This window comes from Podarcis erhardii, assembly GCF_964252035.2.
Source record: "Podarcis erhardii genome assembly, chromosome: 11".
In the NCBI taxonomy this organism is placed as follows: Eukaryota; Metazoa; Chordata; class Lepidosauria; order Squamata; family Lacertidae; genus Podarcis; species Podarcis erhardii.
Window position 1 is genome coordinate 708,118 of NC_138501.1, and position 19,686 is coordinate 727,803.

The 19,686-nt window shown below is 44.2% G+C and overlaps 1 protein-coding gene and 1 pseudogene across 2 annotated transcripts in view; one reads left to right on the forward strand and one right to left on the reverse strand.

Moving 5' to 3' along the window:
* The window catches only part of TJP2 (tight junction protein 2), an 83,785-nt gene that overhangs the window by 16,296 nt on the left and 47,803 nt on the right, over window positions 1–19,686 (forward strand). The gene's annotated exons all lie outside the window — the stretch shown is intronic.
* Window positions 13,141–14,015, reverse strand: LOC309352311 (ferritin heavy chain pseudogene; annotated as a pseudogene). Its single transcript has one exon. The product of its transcript is annotated as a ferritin heavy chain pseudogene (transcript).

A 19,686-nucleotide genomic window follows, 5' to 3' on the forward strand; every position in this document is an offset into this window, starting at 1 on the left:
GCCGCACACGGAAACGCCGTTTACCTTCCCGCTATAAAGCGGTACCTATTTATCTACTTGCACTTAAGGGTGCTTTCGAAGTGCTAGGTGGGCAGGAGCTGGGACCGAACGACGGGCGCTCACCCCGCTGCTGGGATTCGAACCGCCGACCTTGCGATCAGCAAGTCCTAGGCACTGAGGTTTTACCCACAGCGCCACTCACGTCACACAAGGTAGTGTTCCGTTAACAAAATGCTAATTTCCCCATGATTAGTTTTTGAAATACAGTGGTACTTCTGGTTGCGAACAGGATCCATTCCAGAGGCCCATTCGCAACGTGAAAAGCGCACAACCTGGAGCTCCGTATCTGCACAGGTGCGCGGCACGATCTGGCCCTTGTGCGCATGCAGCGAAACCTGGAAGTAACCCATTCCGGTACTTCTGGGTCGCCATGGGACCCAACCTGAAAAACCGTAACATGAGGTATGACTGTATCCTAGAATATCTTCATTGCAGCTACATCTCCACTATAAGATTCCCCCCCCCCCTTTTATTCCTTGAGTTAGAGTCAGATGGGCGGGCATTAATAATAATAATAAAATACCTATCCAGTAATTCCTGGTGACAAGCACCATATTTCTTATGAAATGAAGGCGCTGGTACTGGAATTCTGACCTTGGATAATCTTGGTTATTTTCCTGCCCTAGCTGCTATTGTCTGTTAGCTAGATGGAGGTTGAGATCTGTAGCAGAGCAATGGATTGTCCTGGGACATGCAGGTTAGAAACCTAAAGCTTAGAGAGGGTTTAGGAACTTCTCAGGAGAGGTTTATTGTACCAGCAGTATTTGGACCCCCCTCCAAATGTGAAATACCACTACACCTTTTCCCACCACAGCCTAAAAACGGAAAGGAGCAAGCCTTGGTTTTGGCAAAACTCCCAAGACTTTTAAGTAAGGTCATTTACTTCACCTCTGATCTACCTTTGACATTGGCAGTGGTGTCAGTTTTATGTAAAAGTTTGAATTAGGAAAAAAAAAAATCCTATGCAAAACCAAGTAATTTCCAGTGGGAAATGTTCAGTTGGTGTCAGAAAATTTTCTGATGCCCTTGGAAATGATGTTAGCATGTTTATTTTACTTGCAGTTAGTAAACAAAGCTAAAAACTTTGAAACTGGCAGCTTGCCTAATACTAATTTGCAGTTGGCACCTATTCTTATGAAACCCCTTTTTACTTTGTGTGCAGAAAATAATGCAGCGGAAAATACTCCATTTTTGAAAAGCTTCTACCCCCTTACTCTGTGTCCTTGGGAGTTGGGTGACTTTTAGGCTAGTGAGTAATATCTCAGGTACATCTGCCATACAAACTGGGACCTTCTTGCTAATTTCTCATGGTCAGGAACCACATTTTGACTCATAGATGGTTATTGGAAGATATTGTCTTTGTAGGTTGAATTGGATTCTTAAGCTGCTGGAACAAACCCAGATTTGGGCTACTTTATGAGATGACCAGGATATCTAGTTCATCAGCTTGGTGTGAGTACCTACCATGGTGGGGGGGAGGAGGAGGAGGAGGAGAAGAAGAAGAAGAATGTACTGCTTCAAGCTGATTTATTTCCTGGTATCAACAAACACCAGGACTCACAGGCCCCAGAGAGGCTTATGGCTTATCCTTAAATATGTTTGCCTCTTTCTTTTTTCTTCCTCCTCACTCTGAAGCAGCGAGCAGAGAGAGGTGCCTTAAACCCCACAATTCTTATAATCTCCATAATTCCTGTGGACATGTATACTTTGGGCTCAGCAGAATTTTGGGGTACTAGAGATGGTGGCTGCTTCTCTCCTGAACTCCACCCCAAGACCTGCCGTCTGGGCTTGCAAGCTTGAGCGGTGGAGCTTAGCACCGCACTCAGCAGAGAAGGACTAAACAAAGTAGCATCAGCCATCACTATAATTTCCCCCGACGGGGAGGAAGGACTGCCAGAGTGTGGCACCAGTCTTGCAGGTAGATACAGCAGAAGCAATATTAGGCCAAACTGCTGTGTCTGTGTGTTTGACGCAGTGCCATATCTTTTAAAACTACCTCTAAAAGTATTTATTGATTTACACTGAAAAGACTGGCAATGGTTCCGCTCCCAAGCTTGTCATTAACTTTGATGAGATTTGTTTATACTTTTTGCTAAAACAAAAAGAAAAATCCACATGTAAAATTCAACTTCAGTAGAAAATCATAATCTTCTTTAGCATTACAAAGGCAAATGTATGAAGAACTGCCTCCTTGCCTACCCTCCCGTTTTTATTCTCCTTTATGTCGTCCAAAATAAAGGAAAATAGGTTCTTTATGCATGCCAGCCGCCCTCTTTGATTGCACAAACAAGGCAGGCTACCCATTGCGTCAACTGCTGAACTGAACCCTTTCAGTCACAAGATTGTCTGGAAAAAAATATTTAATGTGACTTGTCAGAAGAGAGGTGGAAAAGATAGGAATTTGGTAGCAGAAGTGAACTTTGAAGCACCCTCCTCTCTTACATGCTTCACTAGGAAAAATGGTTAATAATAATAATAATAATAATAATAATAATAATTTTATTTATATTCTTTTATTTATACTCCCCAGCCAAAGCCGGGCTCAGAGCGGCTAACAACAATAAAATAATACAACATTCTAAAATCATTTCATTATAAATAAGTTCAAATCAGATAAATGGCAACCATTGGACTAGAGTTCTGTGAGGATTCCGAGTCTTCTCATAGTTTTCGTCCTCTTCACACTAAAAGGAAAGAAAAAAAGCATTTGGCAGAGGGCAGCCCTTGAAATCTTAGCTTTCAGCCTGTTGAAACAAATGCCTGGTTGTAGTTAAATTTCCTATTCCTCAGTCCTTGTTTTCCTAAGGGTGTGAGTGTGGAAATGTTGCAATTCTATTGTCTTTTGGTTCTCTCTGAACAGCTAGTATGTTGTTAGCTAAACTAAAGTAATAACTGAGAAGCAATTTCTGATGCTTTTTCTTGTTATGAAAAATGGGGAAGGGTATCTTCTAATGAGATTGTGTACAGTGAAATTTCTGAAGGATTAGAATCTGAAAGGTGGTTTTTTTGCTCCATCCTGAGGTGTTTGAACCAATATCAACAAAAGGTGAAAATATAATGTGTTCCCTGTAAGAAAAACCCTGGGGCCTCATTTGAATGGTAGAATGTTTGGGGCTGGTGGGCGGGGCTTGAGTGTTTTGCTCCAGAATCAGCCCCTCCCTTCAGGGTGGTTCCGTTCAGAGGGACCAAGAAGTAGGATGTGATCTACGATCCAGTGTAAAACTGGCAGTGATCTACCACCCCGGGGTGGGTGCAGGGAGGGCGTGCGTGCTGACAGGGTAGGCATGGGCGCGCGCAGGCGAGAGGAGCTCAGGGGTGAGGTGGTGTGGCGATCAACCAGAATTCATCCCAGGATTGACTGGTAGATCGCGATCAACGCCTTGAACATGTCTGCTGTATTTAGTTTCTCTCATTCTGTTATTTTGTTACAGTTTTCTCTCAGTTTATTATTAAAGCTTAGTTTACATTTACGTGAGCCACTTATTTTTCTGAGAGAAAAAGAAACTCTGCTGAGGAAAGGTGTAGAATATCCTAAACTTGGGTGAGTGAAGGGATATTCCCAGTTTGCCAGGAGGATTGGTTTGGTTAATTACCGTATTTTTTGCACCATAACACTCACTTTTTTCCTCCTAGAAAGTAAGGGGAAATGTCTGTGCGTGTTATGGAGGGAATGCCTACGGGTGGCATGCCTACGGATTTTCCTCCTCTAAAAACTACACGCGTGTTATGGTCAGGTGCGTGTTATAGAGCGAAAAATACGGTATTCCCCGTCCTCTACAACATTTCCATCCTACAAAAACACTTAAAGCTTACTATAGAGAAGTGAAGAGTTCAGGTATTGCATTTGTATAAAGAGGCAGGGAAACCTGTAAGACACTTCTCTGCCCAGAAATGTTGGCGTTTGCACCCAAGAACTGTGCACCCATTTTATCCAGCGTGCAGCCAGTGACCTCCCTTGGGTTCCTGAATGGCAGGAGGCTGCCCATTGCAAGACAGAACTTGCAAAGAGATTATTGAAATGAGTTGCCCCGGGAGGAGCATCTGACGCCAGCACAGGCTGCTTTTATAGAAGTAGGGCAAGGTCTGAGAGATTCATATGGACAACTTGTTTTCCTGGGTTATCATCACAAGAAGGCCATGGAAGAGATAAGTTTTTCTGGAAAAGAAATCAGTTAAATGGGGCCTTGTAGCTGATCAATTGATGCTTTCTTCCCTAGCTAATGACATCTAGCAGTTCCACTAAAAAGCCTTTTTGCAAATGTATCAAGAAAGTTATGCCTATGTCAGTGGGCATCACTCTCTCCATTCAGATCCTGAATTTTCTTGCCCAGACCTAACAATTGCAGCACAAACAGTTTACAATGGATTATACAGTAGAACAAAGACTCCAGTGTCTGGAAAAATCCTCAGAATTAAGCAAAGAGGTTTCTTGCGGTAATTGTCCTAATTCAATTCTCAGTTAAATGGCTGAATATAGTTTAAGCCTTTATTTCAGTTTTAATTGGTGGTGTCAGAGAGTCTGCATACAAGTCAGGCTCACACTGCGAAGTCTGTTAGTAGGTTAACGTATGAGTTCAGGTTGAAATTATTTCCTTTATTTCTTTTAGCAATATATCACATATAATTTTATATTTATAAAATCTTGTACCTTAAAATATATTTGACTTTGAAGAGAATTCCTGCTGTGTATTAATCTATTTTATCATCCAGTGAGATACAGATACAGTGAAAAGTAGTATGTGAATAAGTGGTGAACAATTGTTTTATTAGAACTAGGACAAAGGATATATCAAGTGAGAGTAGTCATTTAAATGGATGGGCTTGAGAATCAAATAGAAACTTAAGGTAAAGGGACCCCTGACCATTAGGTCCAGTTGTGACCGACTCTGGGGTTGCGGCGCTCATCTCGCTTTATTGGCCGAGGGAGCCGGCGTACAGCATGACTAAGCCGCTTCTGGTGAACCACAGCAGCGCACGAAAACGCTGTTTACATTCCCGCCAGAGCGGTACCTATTTATCTGCTTGTACTTTGACGTGCTTTCGAACTGCTAGGTTGGCAGGAGCAGGGACCGAGCAATGGGAGCTCACCCCATCACGGGGATTCGAACCGCCGACCTTCTGATCGGCAAGCCCTAGGCTCTGTGGTTTAACCCACAGCGCCACCGGTGTCCCTTTGTTGCGCTATAGAATCATAGAATTGTAGACTTGGAAGGGACTTCAAGGGTCATCTGGTCCAACCCTCTGCAATCTATAAATCTCAACTAAAGCATCCATGACAGAGGACCATCCCACCTCTGCTTCAAAAACTCCAAGGAAGGAGCGTCCAGCAACTCCAATTTAGAATTCACCAGCTGAAGACCACTAGATAGTCCTCCAGAGTTAGCTTGAAACACTGAATTCCTCACAACCAAAAACATATTTTTAAGACCTCACTGAATAAATTTGCAAAATTAAGCATCACCCCTAAAATGACACGCCCAAGTTGTGGAGAACGTCCATATTCCTACCTCCCTGTTGCTTTGCTATTTTAGAGTGGGGGAGATGGTTGCCAGTTATTATTCATAACATTGACTTCTTTAGAAGCTGGGCCAAATTATCTGTTGGGTAGATACTACTGGGATTCATTGGTAGAGCATGTCTTCATTGCGCCTGGGGCAGGTGCGCCAGGGGGCGGGGCCCAGCCCTCACTGCTGATGAGACGCCAGCCCCAATCTGCTTTGCATGGCTGGGATAATCTCAGTCTCTCAGAGCGGCTCAGGACGTGAGAAGAACGCAACAGCCAGATGCATTAGACCTCCAGTTATAGGGCAGTATATTATTATTATTAATAATAATAATAGCCACATGCCCTTCGATCCCAGCATCACCCTCACTTTGCTGGTGATATGAGTACAAGTGACAGCAGAAATATAGCCAAAAAAGCAAACCACAATCCCTAGTTGAAATAAGCCAAGAATAATGATTTGTTGAAGCTGCTCATCAGAGGAGGGAGCAAAGCAGGTGCAGGTTCTCCCTCCCCATGCCCACCTGCCCCACATGGTCAGTTCTTGGTCTGACCCTTAGGTGGAAAAATATTCCCCAATTATGGCCTGCTGTAATGTGTGAATGCATCCTACACAACACAAATATTCACTTAATATTGGGGGGGGGGCTGTGAGAGGATCACAATATTCTTTTGATTGTAATTTTTTAAAAAACTGATTTTAATGTTGTATTTTGAGTTGTTGTGACCTGCTCTTGGGCAGGTAATAAATCAAATTATCATTATTAGTGCTGAGGGAGTCGCCAGGTGCATTGGAAGAGATGAGCAAATTCCATGGAGAAGTTGTTAGCTTGTTATATGGTGTACCCTGCTCCTTAAGTGAGTACAGTGGTACCTCAGGTTACATACGCTTCAGGTTTAGTCTCTGCTAACCCAGAAATAGTGCTTCAGGTTAAGAACTTTGCTTCAGGATAAGAACAGGAATCATGCTCTGACGGTGCGGCGGCAGCAGGAGGCCCCATTAGCTAAAGTGGTGCTTCAGGTTAAGAACAGTTTCAGGTTGAGAACGGACCTCCGGAATGAATTAAGTACTTAACCTGAGGTACCACTGTATATAATTGCAACAGAACTTGAGGCGGGCTGCTAAGAGCAGAGAAATGGCTTTTGTTTTCTGACACTTTACTTTGAAAAGTGGTTTTATAAGTTCTAAAAGTTTTAAAAGTTCTAAAGTTTTATAAGTTATAAAATCTGTGGTTTTATAAGTTTAGTTGTTCCTGGCTCAAATTTTAAATAATTAGTTATATCCTGTTGGAGAAGTTTGAATGTATTGTCACTGGTGTTCTTTGTGGTTGCAAGAAATAATGTGCATGCAAAAGTCAGTAACTAACAAGTTTGGGTGCTGTTTTTAAAGTCCCTCCTCTAATGTTAGATGTTGAAGCTTTTCACTGAAAAAAGCTTGGGCAATGGCAATAGCTTCCCCTTCATGGTTCCAGATCAATTTGATGAGCTATTTGAAGGAAACCTGCCGCCTCATGTGCCACAGTGGTGACTGCATCTAGAATCATAGAATCATAGAATCATAGAGTTGGAAGAGACCGCAAGGGCCATCGAGTCCAACCCCCTGCCAAGCAGGAAACACCATCAGAGCACTCCTGACATATGGTTGTCAAGCCTCTGCTTAAAGACCTCCAAAGAAGGAGACTCCACCACACTCCTTGGCAGCAAATTCCACTGTCAAACAGCTCTCACTGTCAGGAAGTTCTTCCTAATGTTTAGGTGGAATCTTCTTTCTTGTAGTTTGGAACCATTGCTCCGTGTCCGCTTCTCTGGAGCAGCAGAAAACAACCTTTCTCCCTCCTCTATGTGACATCCTTTTATATATTTGAACATGGCTATCATATCACCCCTTAGCCTCCTCTTCTCCAGGCTAAACATGCCCAGCTCCCTTAGCCGTTCTTCATAAGGCATCGTTTCCAGGCCTTTGACCATTTTGGTTGCCCTCCTCTGGACACGTTCCTGTTTGTCAGTGTCCTTCTTGAACTGTGGTGCCCAGAACTGGACACAGTACTCCAGGGGAGGTCTGACCAGAGCAGAATACAGTGGCACGATTACTTCCCTTGATCTAGATGCTATACTCCTATTGATGCAGCCCAGAATTGCATTGGCTTTTTTAGCTGCTGTTGGCTCATGTCAAGTTTGTGGTCAACCAAGACTCCTAGATCCTTTTCACATGTACTGATCTCAAGCCAGGTGTCACCCATCTTGTATTTGTGCCTCTCATTTTTTTTTGCCCAAGTGCAGTACTTTACATTTCTCCCTGTTAAAATTCATCTTGTTTGTTTTGGCCCAGTTCTCTAATCTGTCAAGGTCGTTTTGAAGTGTGATCCTGTCCTCTGGGGTGTTAGCCACCCCTCCTAGTTTGGTGTCATCTGCAAATTTGATCAGGATGCCCTTGAGTCCATCATCCAAGTCGTTGATAAAGATGTTGAATAAGACCGGGCCCAAGCAGAACCCTGTGGCACCCTACTAGTCACTCTTCTCCAGGATGAAGAGGAACCATTTGTCTAATAATAGGGCGACAAAGTGTGAGCCTGTAAAGTAGGGGCAGCCAACTGGGTGCCTTCCAGGTGCCGTTGGACTACAATTCCCTTGCCCATTGGCCATGCTGACTCGGCCTGATGTTATTTGTAGTCCAGCAACACCTGCAGGGAACCCTGTTGTTTATGCTGTAAAGCTGTGTTTCCCAAACTTTGAATAATCATGTAGTCCTTCTGAAAGTTTATTCTTACTGGCATTCCCCTTCTAGAAGAAGATAATTGGGGAGTAGTTTTAATAATACTATTTTAGCTTTGAATTGTTTTATGCAGCTAAAAAAGCTATGATGAATTATAATTAAAATTTCTGCTGTGTACCCTTTGAACCCCATTCATGTCCTGCTGAGGATACATGTACCACACTTTGGGAAACACTCCTGTAAAGGATCATGCCTTATGCCTCTGCTTTCAAGTGGCAGAACTAGCCAGCTTCTCTTGAGCACCAGGACTTCCCAGTTGCAGGGATGGCATCATGGTGAGGGTTGTGAGAGAGGACCAGTAGTTCTGAGCCAAGGAGCATCCAAGACTGTAGGTGGCTGGCTGAAGGTGCACTTAGAGATGCTTAGCTTTGAAGTAGCAGGTTGTCTTGAGCTGCAAGTAAATGGGTCTCTTCTAATATTTTCAGAGAGCTCTATTGGCAGCCTTGTCTAGGTGTTGATCCCAGGAATGATGGTGTTAGGATTAGCCTCTCTGAAACACTTTCCTGTACAAGCCCCATCAAATGAGGGCAGCAGCTGAAGAAGGAGCAAAAAGGGTTTACTTGTGTGTGTCTTTCTTGTGGCTGATTAGCTGCTTTCCCTGTGCAAAGGTCAGAGGGGGCAGGGTTTCTGTTGAGGCAGGTGATTAGCTGTGGGAGGAGCTTATCAGAGCTTGTAGGGCAGCAGCAGTTTGATCCATCTTTTAGATTTAGGGGAGCTAGTCTCAAATGTTTGTTGGGGGAGACCTAGGGGTTTTTTTGGGGGGGGAGTTATTTGTCCTGTCTGCACGCTTCTTATGATGGAGAACCGCTGTAGCCACCCCCAACGACACGTTCTCAAGATGGAGAGTGAGGGAACAGCTGCAGTCGCCTGCGGTTCCTGCGCAATGTTTGCCATCTTGCCAAAGGTTGCAGGCAGCTTTACCTGCAGCAATTGCATGTTGATTGCCCTCTTAAAAGACAAAGTCCAGCAACTGGAGGAACGTGTAGCTACGCTCCAAAGAATTAGAGAGCTGGAGCTCTTCTTGGAAGCAACAGAGCACACCGTCTCCACCAAGGAGGAGACAGGGGACTCCCCTGAGAAGGAGGCTGGTTCACCAACACAAGAGCCAGATATATGGAGAAACGTGACTCAAAGACGTAGGAGGCCCAGGGTTCGCTCTCATTGTTTAGAAATACACAATCGCTTTGAGGTCCTCTCCCCTAGCATGGAAGACGAAGAGCAGACTCCATTTGAGGATCTCTCCCTCATTACAGTCGATCAGGTATATGAAGACGAGCAGCAAAGTCAGTCCTCAGGGAATGTGCAGGCGACCTTGGAACGGACAGCTCACGGAAGAACCCCGACCAAACCTAAGAGGAGGCATGTAGTGGTGATAGGGGATTCCCTACTGAGGGGAACAGAAGCAATGATCTGTGGGCCTGACAAGATGTCTCGGGAAGTGTGCTGTCTCCCCGGGGCTAAGATCCAAGATGTAACTGAACGACTGCAAGGAATCATAAAACCCACTGACAAATACCCCTTCCTCTTGGTTCATGTGGGAACCAATGACACTGCAAGCAATAGCCTCCAGAAGATCAAAAGAGACTATGAGGCTCTGGGCAGGAAATTGAAGCAATTAAATGCACAAATTGTCATCTCATCTGTCCTCCCAGTTGAACGACGTGGCCCAGGGAGAGAGAGAAAAATAGTGGAAGTGAACAGCTGGCTTCGCAAATGGTGTAAACAGGAACGGTTTGGATTCTTAGATCACGGACTGCAGTTTCTTGAAGATGGACTTCTGGCAAGCGATGGGCTGCACCTCACAACGGTTGGGAGGAAAGTTTTTGCCAAAAATCTCAGAAACCTCATCAGGAGGGCTTTAAACTGACTAATGTGGGGGAGGGAGACAGTGCTCCTGAAGGTAGGAGTCTATCAATTGATGAAGATGATCATCCAAATGTCATAGACCAAATGGAGCAAACAGCACGCAGACCTAGTGGTGGGAGGAAAAAATCCTTAAATAAGAGACACGGGGGAATGATTAATGGACTTCAATGTCTGTACACGAATGCGCAAAGCATGGGAAATAAACAAGATGAGCTTGAGCTCTTAGTACAGCAAACTAAATATGACATAATAGGCATCACTGAAACCTGGTGGGATAAGTCCCACGACTGGAATGTAATAATGGAGGGATACAATCTATTTCAGAGAAACAGACCAGACAAGAAAGGAGGAGGAGTGGCGTTATATGTCAGGGATGTGTATACCTGTGAAGAGATCCAAGATTTAGAACCTCAAAGCCAAAGTGAGAGCATTTGGGTCAAAATTAAGGGAGAGAAGAATAACAGGGACCTCATTGTGGGAGTTTACTATAGATCCCCAAGCCAAACGGAGGACATAGATGATGCCTTCCTGGAACAGATGGCCAAGCATGCAAAAGGAAGGGAGATAGTAGTAATGGGGGACTTCAATTACCCAGATATTTGCTGCTTCAATTACCCAGATATTTGCTGGATGTCAAACTCAGCCAAGAGCATAAGGTCAAACAGATTCCTCACTGGCCTTGCAGACAACTTTGTTGTCCAGAAAGTGGGAGAAGCAACAAGAGGAACAGCCATTTTAGATCTGGTCCTAACTGACGAGGGCCTGCTCGTCATAAGAAAATCAGTCTCACACCAAGATGGATTCAAAAGGCCTAGCCAGCAACAACTGAACTCTCCTCTAGCTGCTGCGGCCTAGCATTTTATTATTGAACAGTAAAAACTTACAACATTGTATCAACTCAGCAGTAAAAGACAATACCATACAAGGAAATCACCCCATCATCAGGCTATGCTATTTAGACCAATCACTGGTTTAGCATGAGGTGTTCACGCGCTGATCATGCCCAGCACAGCCTGCCCTGCCAAAAGTCAGGTTGCAGTAAATTTCCAACCATGTGCCCATTTTCCCTATAGGCACAAACAACCATATTCCTACATGCCCTCTTTTCTTACTTGTTTTATGAGAAGTAAAATTTTTCTTAACAAAACCTAAGCAAAATCATTTGTCTCATTTTCTAAACGCTTATATCTTGCAACATAAATTCTTCTTGTCATCCCTGTGGCGGGTTGCGGTTTGTACCACCACATGGTGCATTGGGCAAACAAAGGGTAGGCATTGAATGTAGCAACACAACACAATGAATCCTGCAACAAACAAAATTACAATTAGCAAAAGTTTTCTTAACCATGCTCTATTAGGTAACTAGGAAGACAACCATTCCCATGGATCAAAACCTTCGGGTGGATTCAAAGGATTATGGGCTATCATTTGTTCCATATAATCAATAGTAGCAGAAATATTGGCCGATTGATCAGATATATACATACAACAATGGGAATGAGTTAAGGCACAAACTCCACCTTTGGAAGCAAGGATTAGATCTAAAGCAAAACGATTTTCAAGAGCCATATCTCTCATTTCTGACATTTCTTTGTTAATTAATTTTAAAGCCAAGATGGTAGAATTAAACAAGGCTTCAGTCCAATTTGCCAATTTATGCAGATCACGATAATTCATAGCTGCACCTAAAGAGGGCAGAAGAGACCTAGAGATGGCTGTCCCTGTATATCGAGAGATAGGTGAATGCACTTCCCTTTTGTTACGCAAACGGACCGCTGGAAGCTTGTCCATTTTATACACCAGGGGTATGACTACTCCTAAAGTGCAGGTTCCAGAAAAGGCAAGGGGGATTTCTTTGTAGGCTCTTGTGCCACAAAATAACCATAAATCAGATTGAAGCAAACATGTAGATTTACTGCTTTTCTTCATCCAATCAAACCAAACATAAAAATCTCTACACGCAGCCTGTTGTTCATAAGTCATGTTGGTCGTGACATTAACTAAAACCCTTGGCCTACCACTCATAGTGGTAACGTTAAGAAAACAAGAAGATCCATTAACATACTCATAAGTCCAATTACAATATGGATAATGACCCAAAAAGTTACTACTATTATGATTGAAAAGAAAACAATAAGACGCTATTTCTACAAGCGACAAAAACACAGGGGGTGAACTAGTACGATTATCTTTCATATTATTACTAATCTTATATGAAGCATTTACTGGAATACCATGCAATAATATACCAGACCTCTTTGATTGGGGAGGAATATGCATACACACCCAACATTCAGAAAGATTAAGTATAGAAGCAAAATGATTTATGTCCCTAACATACGTATTGTTGTTCCAAATTTGATGATAAGGTTCAGGTCTCTGGGCCTTCTGCAAAAGAGCAGCACGACGAAAACGGCGCTTCACAGTGTCCATCGAGGGGTGATTGGTAGTCACGGTGGCTTCCCAGGGGGGAGGAGGGCCAATGCGGTAGGGACGAAGATGGCCTTTCAACGTGCCAGGAAACACTGGAACAGCTGTGGAAAGTGACTTTATCCAGGGCACATCAATGTGGCGATGTCTCCAGCTGTAGTGCGGGTTAAGATCAGGTGGAAGGTCATCACTGGCAGACAGCGTAGAATACGATTTCAAGGCGCTGGTGTCCCCTTGGGCGAAGGCAAGGCAACAGAAGAGCGCCAAGTTCGAACGCACCGGGCTGGAACCCATCGTATTTCTCCGTCCACGTCAATGGCAGCGAATCCGCGACCCCAGGAAATCAAAGAAGTTGGACCCTTCCACTGTGGATCTGGAAGCAACCTATAAGACACTAGAGGGCGCTGCAGTACTTCTTCCTTCCTGAAATGAAGTTCAGCAGGCGTAAAATTCTGAGTATACACAATGAGATTGAAAGGGATGTCAGCAAACTGTTGGAATGCTAAAATTACAGCTGCCAATTCAGCACGTTGTGCTGAGGACTGCTCAGTAGAATACAAACTTCTCCATTCCCCCTCCTCTTCCCACACGACCACCCCCCTGGATCTGGTGGAACAGTGAGGGCGGAGGGTAAGGGTAGGGGGGACAAGGCAGTTCGCAGGACATATCGCAGCCCTGTAAGGAAAGACAAACAAGGGTCTCTTGGGGGATTGTGAGTAATTTTTCCTAAGAAGTCAGCAAAAGCTATTTGAGTAGGAACAGCTGTCATCATCAAATGCATAAATCCTTCCTGGGAGAAGGGCAGGTACACTGACTGTAAGTCCATTCCAGATTTTGGTGCTCCCATCTTGCGCAAGTTGGTCACATGGTCACCCAGTTCTTTGATGGATTTGACTTGCTCATCCAAGTAGTGGGTCTCAATGAAGTCACATAAATGGGGGTCATTTTTGTCAGTTGCCAGCTTGTGCAGTTCCAAAAGTGACTGGTTCACATTCTTTTCCAAGTGCAAAGCACACTCCATTGCTGTCAATCCACTCTCCCAGTCAACACGATCTGGTGTTTTGATGTCCTGCAAGAAGATGCAGCCGCCTCTTTGGTTCTGCAACTTCATAAGTTTCTCTGCATGCTCACGCTCCTCGTGGGACTGGTGAAGGAAGTACTTGGCAAAGTTCTTCAGGGCCACATCATCACGGTCAAAATAGTAGGAAATGCTAAGATACATGTAGGAGGTGTAGAGCTCCAGGTTGATCTGCCGATTGATGGCGGCTTCGCAGTCCTGGAGGTAGTTCTGGCGCACCTGGGATGGAGACGAAGCCATGGCAGCGTGGCTGTAGGTGGTGCAGCTGGGTCGGGCAGGCGGAGGCGCGGAGGTCGGGTGGGCCCGAGCAGGGGTGGCAGAATCAAAAGCCAGCAACGGAACAGCAGCACGAAGAGATTCTTGAAGAGGAGTGGTAGTGGGCTGTGCAGAAAGCGAAGAAGGTGGTGGAGGCAGTGGTGGGACAGGAGGAGCCGAAGGAGAGAAATCCGGTGGCTTAGGAGGGACATAAACCGGAAGATTCGAAGAAGGCAACGTGGGATGCAGAGACGAAGGAGGAGCCAAAAGGACAGGTGAAACAGGCTATGAGGCAGCCAGGAGGATATTTGCAGGAGTTAAGCTTGACATAGCTTTGTAGACTTTACACCAGGCATGCAAAACTTTGATATCAATTAGAGGATGGTTGTGGAAAAAATGTCCTATTTTTTCCCAGTCTTTTAAATCCCAAGTGCCATCCTGAGGAAACCAGGGGCAGTGGGTGTCCAAAGCTTGAATAAGCGCCTTGAGATTGGCATCAAGTACAACAAGGTTGTTACTGGTAAGTAGGAACTTAAGGTCATCAAAAAATTTCTTCTGTGGTGCACAAAGAGATTGCCCCATGATAGTGAGAGCAGCGGGGGGGGGGGGGAGCAGTCACCGGGATCCACAAAGGATGAAAAGTAGCGAAAAAAGAAGGGAGCACTCACCGGGATCCAAAGAGAGGATGAGTGGTACCTGAAACCCTAGCCAGGCGTGGTAAGTGCTGAGAGGGCCACAGCGTCACGAAGTCCGAAATCAGTCAAAGTCTGAAAAAGACTGCCCCACAATGGCAGAAGGAAAGGGAGCACTCACCGGGATCCGAAGCGGATGAAAAACGTGTGGTGAGCGCTGGACGATGAGAAACAACGTGGAGTCCGAAGGTAGGCACACGGGGCACCAAATGACGAGGGCCTGCTCGTCATAAGAAAATCAGTCTCACACCAAGATGGATTCAAAAGGCCTAGCCAGCAACAACTGAACTCTCCTCTAGCTGCTGCGGCCTAGCATTTTATTATTGAACAGTAAAAACTTACAACATTGTATCAACTCAGCAGTAAAAGACAATACCATACATGGAAATCACCCCATCATCAGGCTATGCTATTTAGACCAATCACTGGTTTAGCATGAGGTGTTCATGCGCTGATCATGCCCAGCACAGCCTGCCCTGCCAAAAGGTCAGGCTGCAGTAAATTTCCACCCATGTGCCCATTTTCCCTATAGGCACAAACAACCATATTCCTACACCTAACCAACGTTGATGATCTGGTTAGTGGGGTAGAAGTGGAAGGATCATTAGGCGCGAGTGATCATGCTCTTCTGAAGTTTACTATACAGCGGAAAGGAGCAGCCAAGCATACTAGGACTCAATTTCTTGACTTTAAGAAAGCCGACTTCATAAAACTTAGGGAAGTGCTGGGTGAGATCCCATGGACAGTAATACTAAAAGGAAAGGGAGTTCATGATGGCTGGGAGTTTGTTAAGAGGGAGATAGTAAAAGCACAACTTCAGGCAATACCAATGAGACGGAAACATGGAAGGTGCCTAAAGAAGCCAGGGTGGCTATCTAAAGAACTTTTAACTGAGTTAAGATTAAAAAAGGATGTGTACAAAAAATGGAAAAGGGGGGAAACCACCAAAGAGGAATTCAAACAAATAGCCAGCACGTGTAGACACCAAGTCAGAAAAGCTAAAGCACAGAATGAGCTCAGGCTTGCTAGAGAGGTTAAAAGCAACAAAAAAGGCTTTTATGGGTATGTTCGTAGCAAAAGGAAGAACAAAGAAACAGTGGGGTCACTCAGAGGAGAAGATGGTGAAATGCAAACAGGGGACACAGAAAGGGCTGAACTCCTCAATGCCTTCTTTGCCTCAGTCTTCTCCGATAAAGAAAACAATGCCCGACCTGAAAAATTTGGAGCAAATGATTCAGCAAACACAGCCCAGAATAACTAAGGAGATAGTACAAGAATACTTGGCTAGTTTAGATGTATTCAAGTCTCCAGGGCCAGATGAACTGCATCCAAGAGTATTAAAAGAACTGGCAGATGTTATCTCAGAACCACTGGCAGTCATCTTTGAGAATTCCTGGAGAACAGGCGAAGTCCGGCAGACTGGAGGAGGGCAAATGTTGTCCCTATTTTCAAAAAGGGGAAAAGAGAGGACCCAAATAATTACCGCCCAGTCAGTCTGACATCAATACCAGGGAAGATTCTGGAGCAGATCATTAAGCAAACAGTCTGTGAGCACCTAGAAAGGAATGCTGTGATCACCAATAGTCAGCATGGATTTCTGAAAAATAAGTCATGTCAGACTAACCTGATCTCGTTTTTTGACAGAATTACAAGCCTGGTAGTTGAAGGGAATGCAGTGGATGTAGCCTACCTTGATTTCAGCAAGGCATTTGACAAGGTGCCCCATGATATTCTTGTAAAGAAGCTGGTAAAATGCGGACTTGACTATGCTACCACTCAGTGGATTTGTAACTGGCTGACTGACCGAACCCAAAGGGTGCTCATCAATGGTTCCTCTTCATCCTGGAGAAGAGTGACTAGTGGGGTGCCACAGAGTGACTAGTGGGGTGTCTTGGGCCCGGTCTTATTCAACATCTTTATCAACGACTTGGATGATGGACTCAAGGGCATCCTGATCAAATTTGCAGATGACACCAAACTGGGAGGGGTGGCTAACACCCCAGAGGACAGGATCACACTTCAAAACGACCTTGACAGATTAGAGAACTGGGCCAAAACAAACAAGATGAATTTTAACAGGGAGAAATGTAAAGTATTGCACTTGGGCAAAAAAAATGAGAGGCACAAATACAAGATGGGTGACACCTGGCTTGAGATCAGTACATGTGAAAAGGATCTAGGAGTCTTGGTTGACCACAAACTTGACATGAGCCAACAGTGTGACGCGGCAGCTAAAAAAGCCACTGCAATTCTGGGCTGCATCAATAGGAGTATAGCATCTAGATCAAGGGAAGTAATAGTGCCACTGTATTCTGCTCTGGTCAGACCTCACCTGGAGTACTGTGTCCAGTTCTGGGCACCACAGTTCAAGAAGGACACTGACAAACTGGAACGTGTCCAGAGGAGGACAACCAAAATGGTCAAAGGCCTGGAAACGATGCCTTATGAGGAACGGCTAAGGGAGCTGGGCATGTTTAGCCTGGAGAAGAGGAGGTTAAGGGGTGATATGATAGCCATGTTCAAATATATAAAAGGATGTCACATAGAGGAGGGAGAAAGGTTGTTTTCTGCTGCTCCAGAGAAGCGGACACGGAGCAACGGTTCCAAACTACAAGAAAGAAGATTCCACCTAAACATTAGGAAGAACTTCCTGACAGTAAGAGCTGTTTGACAGTGGAATTTGCTGCCAAGGAGTGTGGTGGAGTCTCCTTCTTTGGAGGTCTTTAAGCAGAGGCTTGACAACCATATGTCAGGAGTGCTCTGATGGTGTTTCCTGCTTGGCAGGGGGTTGGACTCGATGGCCCTTGTGGTCTCTTCCAACTCTATGATTCTATGATTCTAAGTAAAAGGTAAAGGGACCCCTCACCATTAGGTCCAGTCATGACCAACTCTGGGGTTGCGGCACTCATCTCGCTTTATTGGCCGAGGGAGCTGGCGTACAGCATGTGGCCAGCATGACTAAGCTGCTTCTGGTGAACCAGAGGAATGCACGGAAACACCGTTTACCTTCCTGCCGGAGCGGTACCTATTTATCTACTTGCACTTTGACATGCTTTTGAACTGCTAGGTTGGCAGGAGCAGGGACCGAGCAACGGGAGCTCACCTTGTGGCAAGGATTCGAACCGCCGACCTTCTGCTCAGCAAGCCCTAGGCTCTATGGTTTAACTCACAGCACCACCCGCATCCCTCAAATGAGGAGGAGGAGGAGTTACAAAATAGTCTTCTGTCCCATGTTTTTAGACCCTGCTTAGTCATCCTTTATTTATGTAATGATGAAAGAATTGGAGAAATCTACCTTGTCCATCTAAAGTATCTGCTGTGGGCAGTGATACTACTGTACAAATGGTGGCTTTACACAGACACACACACATTTTAAAGAGAATCCCCAGAGAACTTACAGGAACAGTCTAAATTTGATACTTAGCTGCAGAAATCCTAGGAAATGTATACAAACTAGTGGCTTTTAGAAGTTTGCCTGCCTATCTGTTGTATTAAGACTTAGGTGAATCTGGTAAAAATCATTTGAATGGAAAAAGGTTTTTTGCTTTCCAATTATCTGTGTGTGTGCGTTTGTGTGTGCGCGCGCTCCTTTCTTTCATCTGTCTTGTCAAATAGCTGCTTAATACCACCATCTAGTGGAAAATTAGTTTATAGGTCATTTGCTGTTTTAACACCCATCACTTCTGTAGCAGCTGCTACCAATCAATTTAATTATACTGGCCATTCTCATTACTCCAAATTCACAGTAACTGCCGATATGACCATTAGTGAGTGATTCAGCACCAAATTAAAGGGTTTATCTATTTTAGTGTCATAAACTAACAGTTCTGTTTCCTTGCCTTTCAGTGTGTTTCTGTAAATTCAGAAGCTGCTTAAATTAAGGAGCCATTCAGATCCCATTACCAGAAACAATGAGTTATGAAGCTGCAACTTGAGGGCAGAAGGAAAATGAGCCATTGTTAAAAAGCAGCAGCAAACAATATGCATAAAGCTTCTTCACTTGTTCCAGAAAAAATGGGTGGAGGGAAATAAAGGAAAATATTAAGCAGGAGGGAGGTAACTGGATATTGAATAGTCTATATTCCCTTGCAGCACCTGAGAGATGGATCAGGTGAAAAGTGCTCAAAAGCCTGTCATTGGTTTGGGTAACTTGGTTTATCTTATTTACTCTAGCTCAGATGTATGTGCCCAAAGGCAGAGATGTTCTTTTGAAGTCTAGCGTTAGGAGCTGAATGCTGGCCTTCCACACTGTAAGGACAGGTCCTGCTCCTCGGCTTGTCTTTCCACTGGTTCTGTCTCAGCTGCACTTCGGCCACTTCCCATATGCAGCTTCAACAAGGAGTGAGTTGCAGATGTCAGAGACCTTACAGCTGAAGCAGCACAAAGATTTCATATCACCTCAAAAGTGGAGACTTGCTTCTGAGTAAACATCCATAGGATTGTGGTGCAAGTGATGCACAGGCATGTGAACCAGCCCATAGTTTTTTCATTTTCGTTCATTACATACATCTCAAATTTTTAACATTTGCTATATATTCCTCCCTCCCTCCCCTCCAAGACTTCCCCCAACTTGCGTTTCTGGTTTGTTTCTATTTTCATCTGCTTTGCTGTCTCTCAACAGAAAAAGTTATCAATAACATAACATCAAGCCTTAAAAACATAAAAATAAAATTAAATACATCATCTTTTTTTACTATCTTCCAAACATTTTCTAATGCTGATAATGTGAATGTTTATTTAAATCCTGCCATCAAGTCTGTTGCCTTTCTTTGTTTCTGAAAGTATAATATGAATAACCATTCATATTACACTCTTTTTCAAAGTCTCTGTTGTCTTTTTCTCTTAGTCTTTCTGTCATTTTTGCTGGTTCTGCATAGTTTCTCAACTTCTCTTGCCATTGTCCTTTAGTTGGTATTTCTCCAGTCTTCCAGTTTTGTGCAATCAACATTCTGGCTGCTGTAGTGGCATACATAAATAAAGTCCTCATTTCTTTTGGTATGTCTTGACCTAAAATACCTAATAAAAAGGC